General features: G+C 42.4%; 1 non-coding gene across 1 annotated transcript; it reads right to left on the reverse strand.

Annotated features, from left to right (window-relative positions):
• Nucleotides 1-8,509: 8,509 nt before the first annotated feature.
• On the reverse strand, nt 8,510-8,591 carry Trnal-aag. Its single transcript has one exon. It is a non-coding gene; the product is annotated as a tRNA-Leu (tRNA).
• Between the last annotated feature and the right edge of the window lie 969 nt (nt 8,592-9,560).

Raw genomic sequence — 9,560 nt, forward strand, 5'->3', positions numbered from 1 at the left:
AGAAAAAACACTGGGAAACACGTCGCCCTGATAGCAGTCGTCGTCTGGTGCGTCTGAGAAACTAAAAATAGAAATAATGATGTCTACTTGTAAATGCCGTTGGTTATAATTTTGCCCGTCAATTGTTTTGCTGGGAACGATACACGCAACAGGGAAAGCCATGTAAGACTAATAATTATGAACACCAGTGACCACCAACAACGCTGATGCATGTTCGGGAAACCTGTCAATGTAAACAAACTGGTGATGATGCTAATAGTGCGCTTCATATGATTTTTTCTTTCAACGATACTAACTTCAAACGATTTAATATTTATTTGAACACAACACAATAGGCTGAAGCAACAGGGATTTGGTGCGAAAAATTGGGAAGTGACGTTTGAAGGTAATAAGAAGAGGAATACTGGAATACACGTAAAGGCGACACCTCATAAACTCAATTTGCCAGCTCTGCATTCTGCTGCTGGCTTTTGTTTTTGAAAGAAGCATTGTTAGATTGCCTTTTCTTTCTTTTTTCTTATATTTTTACTAATATTCATGCCCTTATCCGGACACCACCCCTGCGGCCTCGCTGCACAAGGCTTTCTTCTTCCTCTCATCCCTATTCTGTCCAACTCTCTAATACAAAAGTGAACCAGTACTCTCAATCATTCATACATTTCTCTGGTACACTCTGGAACTCCCTACCTGCATCTGTATTTCCATCTTCCTATGACTTGACTTCTTTTATGAGGGAGGTTTCAAGACATTTTTCCCTCACTTCTGGATAACTCATGAACTTTAAGGGAACTGGCAACCCAGTGGGCATTTTTTTTCCATTTTGTTGCCCTTGACAAGTTTCTTCTCCTGTATAAAAAAATATATATACAAAATAAATGAAACAAAAAACATAGATAAAAAAAAACTTGTAAAAATGAGGAGAGTGAAATTAATACAAATCTTATATGGTACGTGACTTCAATTACAGCAGAAGTATATATTGTAAAGGATCCCAACGTTAATCGGCGTGTGTTAATAAATCAGCGCCAATTATCAAAACAACTGGATCCATGCGTAAGAAATTAATAACTCGTGTATGTCAACCAACACAAGAACTCATTTTTCTAAGCCTCCATGAGCTTATTATACGTTTGTTTGCTCTCTCTCTCTCTCTCTCTCTCTCTCTCTCTCTCTCTCTCTCTCTCTCTCTCTCTCTCTCCATGTATCTCCGCATATTTAATCACAGAGCCTCCCTCTTCGGATAGTTTCCATCAGTTATGATATGCATAACATTTTTCCCCCTTTCTCTCTGTCACTTTGAGTCTCCGCTCCATCGCCACACGTTCATGAATATATTCCATTACTGATAGAGAAATGCAAATATAAAAAACACTGGAGGGCGCAAGTTTCGTTACTTCGTCTACCATTACTGAGAGGCAGCAGGCGTGTGTCTGTAGAGGTGGAATATCAGGACTCAAAAGAAAACGAGAGGTGAGTGTGTGCTGTACTACGAGTTACACGACAGTACTCATTTCTAAGTCACTGTAGGCTATATCCTGTCCTCTTTACACAAACGACAGTGAGGAATACGAGCAGAGACAAGGCTCAAGAAAAAATAGAAAAGGTAGTGAAGTTAAAATTTCCAGAAGTAAAGGAGTATGGATGGATAGGCTAAGAGAAACAGGTAGAAGATTTGGCGCAGTTATATTGAAGTTGATGCAAGGAATAAAAAGAAGTTGAAAGACACAGAGGTGAGAGTTACAGGGTGTCTTGAAGGAGAGAGAGAAACACTGAACGGAGGTGTTAAGAAGAGAACGAGAAAGGAGAAAGACGCTGAAAGGCTGAAAGGGGTGATATAAGAGACGTACAGATGACAGAGACGAAAGACAAGAAACACTGAATGATTTGTGATCATAGAAAATGTTCAAGAGACAGAGATACACTGAATTCGGAAACGCCTAGCTCTCTCACCATCACTGTTTACCAAAGACTCCAGTTGAAAATACTCTTGTTTTTAAGAGTATTTTTATGGTTCCTAGATCAGAGGACGTATGACTGAAGAAGGAGAAACTGTCTTGAAAACCCAGCTAGCTGTCCCTGTGGCTTTGGAAAACTGTTGTAGTGAGAGGGGAAGGCGTTTCTGAATAAGGGTGACAGAGCAAAGAGTGCTGAAGCGTCTGAGGAATAGAAGGCAACAATGGAGATATACATGAGTCAAAGAAAACAAAGAACACTGAAATTTTTAACCCCTTCAGTACCATGACGCCTTTCCATATCAATTCGCTTACTATTTGGTGATTTTAAACAGCTTCAGAAACTCATGTGGGGGATTAAAACAGTGAAGACTATGACCATTAATCTTCTGACCTCCATAGACTCTTCCTAATGTCAATAAAATGGCCTAATCGTACACAAATCTCAAGGTTAAAATGTGTCCCAGTATTGAAGGGTTAGAGAACAGAAGAAAGTCAGGTGAAGAAGTAATGGAAAGCCGTATAAGCTTTAAGACCTAGAACTGAAGGAGGTGAAGGAGGTGGAGCATAGGTAAAGGAGTGAAGGGACGCTGGAAGGCCTCTCTGTGAATGTTTATAGATGAAGTGCCGTGTAGGGGAAGCCGTGGATTGCTATGGAAATTGGATCCTTCCTAGCTATTGTGTTATACTTAACCCTCCAGGCTGTGGAAGGAGTTTTCAAAGACGGAGCTGTTCTCTTTTCTATTTGCTCTACTTTCTTTTCCTCCTTTGTCTTTCCAAATGGACACTGGTTCGTTGGGTTGCCGAAGAGTATTTCTACCCTTTCACCCTCCTCAAGATCCGAGCGTCAAGTCCAAGTTGCCACAAAAGATCAGAAAATACGTGTTGGGTGATGTTGGCTGTATAATCATAGGGTAAATATTTCAGAGAGAGAGAGAGAGAGAGAGAGAGAGAGAGAGAGAGAGAGAGAGAGAGAGAGAGAGAGAGAGAGAGAGAGAGAGAGGCACTGCACAATCCTCTGCTTTTATCTATCATCCCTTCTTTTCGCTCTTTTTCCCCTTTCCCGTTTCTCTATCTCCCCTCCCTTTTTCCCTCCCTTTCCCCTCCTCCACGTCGTTCTATCTCCTTTCCATTTTTCCTCTCCTCTGCTTCTTTCTGTTTTTTATTTTCTCTTTTTGTTCTCCGTCAAGTCACTATCTCTCCTTTCTTTCTCTCTTTTCTCTTCCACCCTTGTCTCTTTCTTTACACAAATCTCCTCCTATTTTACCCCTCCACATCTCCATATCTCTCCTTTCTTTTCTTTTCTTTCCATTTTCACATTTCTCTTTCCTCTTCCCTCTTTCCCCCTCGTCCACATCTTCCATCTGTTCCTTCTCTATGCATCGATCTCTCTTATTTTATCCTTCCATGTCTTTCCTTCCTAGCTCTCTCTATTTACTCCCATCTCTCTCCCCGCCAAGTACTTCAGAAAGGCAGTCGAGTGGTCCCCTGATGAGCAAGGGGAGGCAACATAGGTGGGTGTTGAGACCGCTACTGCCAACTCTCTTCAAACTGGAGTGCTTGTCGCCTTTAATTCTTCCTTTAATTCACCTCGTCACCAAGGGAGGAAGGTTCCCTCTGTCACCGCTACCCCTCTGAATAACATGCAAATCAGTGGGACCGTTTCGTCTTCTGCCATCAATCCTTGTTACCCCCAAAGGAAGGGAAGAGCAAGAGGGAGGTGTTTCATATATACGAGTATTTTCATGTTTTTTTAGAGATGCGGAAGGGATGGGGAAATAGTTCTCTATGTGAAATGCGGAAGGCCACGGGCTGGTTTTGGCTTGGTGGCTTTGTGGCTTGAGAGAGAGAGGTTTCCAGACACTTATTCTCTAATTTCTGACTATCAATTTTATCTCTGTTTGGGAACTGGCATCTCAGTAGGTCCCTTTTTCTTCTTTTTCACTTATTGTCGTTTTGTTGCTCTTCTCCGGTGCCTCTTCTTCAAAAAAAGGAAAGGAAAGGAAGAAGGAAGAAGGAAGAAGCAAACAAGGAAGAATAAGGAATAACAGGTTCAAGCTTTGTTCTTCGATTTAAAAGAGAGAAAAAAAAAGTGAATAGAATAGTAGATGACTAGAATAGACTTTGTAATTGATTGTTAATGTCAAGTCAATAGGGAGGTTTAACAGATCAGACAAACTTATAGATGCTTACAATATAAAGCAAGAGATGAAAACTGGTAGGCACGTTTCCAACAAGGCGTGTCACGTGTATCAGCGTGATAGTTTTCTTGCATCTTTCCATTTTTTTTTTCTTTATGAAGAGGGGAAGCTGGCCAAGGGCAACAAAGAACATAACAAAAAGGTCCACTTGATTCCCAGTTCCTTAAAAGGTCAGTAGAGTTAGCCAAAAGACTGGGACAAATGTCTTGAAACCTCCCTCTTAAAAGAAGTCAAGTCGTAAGGAGATGGAAATGGTCTACTGTTTTCACATTGACTCTGACTATAATGGAAGCCACAGATATTAGATGGAGTATTGCAGGTTTGCTGTTCATGTTAAGCAGCAGCTTCATGTGACTGGAGCAACGGGACAAGAGTGAATTATGAGTGACAGGACAACACTGAGACTGAATCAGAGAGGCCAGAGTAGCTACCCTTTCAACACGCCCGTCACTCAACCTTAGCGGATATATCAGATGGGAGGTTATTTACACCCATGCCTTCGACTTGTATTCTTTCACCCATCAGGACATAGAGTCCGTGTACATACAACTTTCTGGTAAAAGGGAAGGGAGAAGGGAGGATGAGCGCTTAAATAATCCCTTTAGTACCAGGAAGCGTTTCCATATTCATTCTGCTTACTATTTGGCGATTTTATACCGCTCCAGAAACTTATGTGTGGGATTAAAATAGTGAAGACTCTAGCCATTAATCTTCTGACCTCCATAGACCCTTCCCAATGTCAATAAAATGGCCTAATCGTACACAAATCTCAAGGTAAAAAATGTGTGTCCCAGTTATGAAGGGATCATTGAATCCTTCAGTAACAGGACGCGTTCTCATATTCGTTCTCTTACTATTTGGTGATTTTATACAGCTTCAGAAACACATGTTGGGGATCAAAATAGTGAAGACTCTGGCCAGTAATCTTCTGACCTCCATAGACCCTTCCTAATATAAATAAAATCGTCTAATCACACCAAAAATTCATGATAAAAGTCCGTTCTAGTACTGAAGGGGTTAACAATATCACTGTCTAAATGGCTAGTAAAGATGAGCGGATTGTCGCGGCACGCAGGTCTAAATCCTCTGTGAATCTTTCTTTCATCCTGTAAGTTTGATCACGCTGCAAGGGTAGATCAATGCTTCTCTTCCGTTGATCCCTGTCTTCACAATACAAAGGTTCAGCTGCAAGGGATGGAAACACGTGTCGGGATCATCTCTTCCATTGGTGTTGAAAGACAGTATTCAATCAACTTCACTTTGGATTATGTGGCCAGTTGAAAGCATACAAAAAACAAAAAAGCACGGAAGGTAAAGAAATTATTATCATATCAACTGTAGAGGAATTTTCTTCACGACTTCACTGATCATTTAACCCCTTCTCTACCATGGCGCGTTTTCATATTCATCCTTCTTACTATTTGGTGATTTTATACAGCTTCAGAAACTCATGTGAAAGATTAAAAATAGTGAAGACTGTGGTCATTAATCTTCTAACATCCATAGACCTTTCCTAATGTCAATAAAATAATCTAATTATGCACAAAAAATAAGGTTAAAGTGTGTCTCAGTATTGAAGGGGTTAACCACATTACCAGTAGAAAAGAAGTACCAATGAAGAATTAACAAGTCATTTTCGAAATCAGGTAAAAATAGGGAATTCTGAATTAAAACACGGGGCTTGACTTCAGCGGTGGTGTCCTCGTGTCCCCGTGTGCTGCCAACCAGTAAGGAAGTGGCTGCCTTCTCTCCTGTGGTCACGGGGCGGTGTACTCGACAGGTGGCCGTCTGTATGCTGATGCTCGTGGGGACTTTAGCATATAAATGGCGAATTATAAGAGGGTGGATGCTTAATGCTGCTGCTCCGTGACGAGAGGGCATAGAACCAGGCAGAGGGAGGACGAGAGAGTTCCAGCGACGAGGAGGATGTTAAGGAAGAGAAGAAAACGAGGTGTGTGTGTGTGTGTGTGTGTGTGTGTGTGTGTGTGTGTGTGTGTGTGTGTGTGTGTGTTTACCAATTGCTTTTTTTCCTATATACAAGAGGGAAACTAGCCATGGATAAAAAAAAAAAAAGGCCCACTTCAAATGCTAGTTCCCTTACAGGTTGATGAAAATTGAGCCAAAATTCCGGGACATATGTTTTGAATGAATATTCCTCTACCTGTTCCTCTCACTTTTCTTATCTCTGTCACTCTTACTATTCCTCCTCATATCCTTTCTTATCGTCTAGCTCCTCCTCCTCTTCTCTTCCTCTATTCCTCTTCCTGTTCCTCTTTCATCTTAATCCTCTCACTTTTCTTTCTCTCTCTCACTCTTAGTCTTCCTCCTCACATCCCTTCTCTTCATCTCACTCCTCGTCCTCCTCTTCCTCCTCCTCCATCGCTCCTCGTTCACCGCCATTTCAAGGTTATTGCACAGAAAGGAACAATACAACACCAGAAATCATTACGCCAAATCTCGCATCGTTTCCTCAATGACCAATAATAAAGTGCATGTAATTCTTGAGTTTTAGTGGAAAATAATCCTTTGTAAATGTGATAATTAGTAAACTGGGGTCTCTCTCTCTCTCTCTCTCTCTCTCTCTCTCTCTCTCTCTCTCTCCACCCAATCTCACAATTAAGGCATAATGGGAGCACTGCAGCACGAACAAGACATGATAAGATTTAATAAACGTAAATCACATAAGTAATGACTTTCCCTAATCTATGCAACGTACACAGGCCATCATACGCCGCCCATACAAGCCATAGAACGATGCTTTAATGGTTATCGTCGCTCTAACCAACATCAGAGAGAGAGAGAGAGAGAGTAAAAGGAAACTACTTCACATAAGTGTCATACGAGGTGAGAGGTTTATAAAGACCAGCTGATGGAAGTCACAGATCCCGGACACACACACACACACACACACACACACACACACACACACACACACACACGAGGTTTCTAACAAGTAAAGTGTAGCCTGTATTGGTGTCACAGCCCATTAAAGGGAGCACCAGGAGCCATTAAGGAAACTCACGGGGGGCTCCGCTATTTATCAGAGAGAGACGTGGATGCATAAGAGTTGAGTAGTGGTAAGGGGGCCAGCGCCTTCCCCATCCGTCTGGCTCAGGGAAGGCGGCTGGGATGAGGAAGGCAATAAGAGAGGGGCGTTTGAGGCTAATGTAGTGATAGTGATGGTGTATGTGTGTTCGTGTGATCTGAAAAAAAAGCCGTAAAATAAAATTAGCAGAGATAATGAAGAAAATGAAAGTAATGCAGGAAAAATAGCTGTTTCCTTTACCATTTCCACTCTTCCGTGCTTTTTTTTTTTCCTGTCTCTCTGTTCCAGCACACCACCATCGCATGTTTCTCCCTCCTCAGCCTCCTTTTGCCCGGGAACCAAGGCAGCATGGGAGGACACACGCAGGTGAACACAACGGCTAAGAAAATAAAGGCGAAAAAATTCTACGTACCTTAATGAGCATAAACAATAATTAGATTTCCTTCTTTTATTAGAGTCTGCCTTGGTCTCTCTCTCTCTCTCTCTCTCTCTCTCTCTCTCTCTCTCTCTCTCTCTCTCTCTCTCTCTCTACGTTCCCTCCTTATCCAAATCCTTTCTCTTTCTCCTTTCCCTTTCTCTTCCTCCTGCTTCACATTACCATTTTCTACCAACAGCCTCGTGATTCCCCTCCTCCTCCTCCTCCTCCTCCTCCTCCTCCTCCTCCTCTTCTTCTTCTTATTCCTCTTCCTCTTCCTCCTCTTGCACGCTGACGGACGCGTGATAGGGGGTAAGAGTCAATACTGATCGATATTTGAAAAGCACCTCCAGATATGCAGGGATGACTTAGGAATACAGGAGGAGGAGGAGGAGGAGGAGGAGGAGGAGGAGGAGGAGGAGGAGGAGGAGGAGGAGATGTTGTGATAGAAGAAAGATAAGATGAAAGTCAAGTGTAGCGACGGAGGAAAAGGAATGAGTGGAGAGGGACACTGGCAGTCACACTTACTTTTTTTATTTTTCTATTTCTAGTAGTCAAGTGATCTGGTTTTAAAGTTACGAGTCCTGAAGAATAAAGAAGGAATGAATGGAGAAAAAAGAAAAAAAAGAGAAAGAAAGAAAGAGAAGACGAAAGTAAGTATGAAGCGCAGTTTTAAGGTCTTCTTGGCGAGTTTCAAGCTGTGGTGGGCAAAGATAGCGATAGGCGAGAAGTCAAAGTGTGGTGCTATATATCCACACTTTTGAGTTTATGCGTGTAATCAATTTATATTTAGACAGTATAATTTCAAAGTGGGTTATAAGTGCTCACAGTCGCCATCTCTACAAACTGAGTACAATTGAATAACGAGCGGTGTTTAATACTTGATAAAACATTCTGGCAGCGGTGGGATTCGAACCCACGCCTCCGAAGAGACTGGTGCCTTAAACCAGCGCCTTAGACCGCTCGGCCACGCTACCGCTGATTGCAGTAACAATGATACCTAAATTGAAGCAGTAGTAGTAGTAGTAGTAGTAGTAGTAGTAGTAGTAGTAGTAGTAGTAGTAGTAGTAGTAGTAGTAGTAGTAGTAGTAGTAGTAGTAGTAGTAGTAGTAGTAGTAGTAGTAGTAGTAGTAGTAGTAGTAGTAGTAGTAGTAGTAGTAGTAGTAGTAGTAGTAGTAGTAGTAGTAGTAGTAGTAGTAGTAGTAGTAGTAGTTTGTAGGAAGAAGAGGAGTTGTACAATTAAGTAGACGAAAAAATAGACATAAGATCGCTGGCAGCATCTTCTCTCTCTCTCTTGCAATTGGCAGCGAGACACAGTACCGTAATGCTCTTAGCCAGCGCCTACGTAAAGTCCTTTTGGCAAACCTCCGCCGTGTCGCTGTTCTGAAGGCCTTCTGTACCACCTTAAGCTGAGGCCGTCTTGTAATGCCCTTTCACTAAGCCGTTTCTGGAGACAAGATCAGCTTACGTTACTCCTTTTACCATGAAGGTGAGTTCGCAGAAGGTTTACAGAGGAGAGAAGAAAAGAGCTTTGGAATTCGTGGAGGAGAAAGGACGTCTGTATGGTGGTTGGTCATTTGGGGAACAGCTGAGGTGGTGATAAACTTGTGTGTTTTTGGTGAGGGGGGAGTGGCAGAGGAGGTGGTGGTGGTAACTATGGTGGTGGCGGTGGTGTTTTATTGGTGGGTGGCGTGAGATGGCGTGGGGACGTCTGCAGTCCAGTGAAATAAATAAAAAAAAAAAAGATAAAAAAAAAAGGCAGGCTGGCGTGGAGCCCATGCCTGAGAGGGGGAATGTTGTGCTTGTGCCAAGTGAACACCGTCACGGGTGGATGGCTGTGATTGGCTGCTATGGGTGCCTGGTGTTGGCTATGGGGTGCAGGTGTATGTATGGTGGCGGCGCGTGGTATGGGTGAGAGATATATGGTGTAGTGTTTGGGGGAATGT

Source organism: Portunus trituberculatus, chromosome 14 (genome assembly GCF_017591435.1).
Source record: "Portunus trituberculatus isolate SZX2019 chromosome 14, ASM1759143v1, whole genome shotgun sequence".
In the NCBI taxonomy this organism is placed as follows: Eukaryota; Metazoa; Arthropoda; class Malacostraca; order Decapoda; family Portunidae; genus Portunus; species Portunus trituberculatus.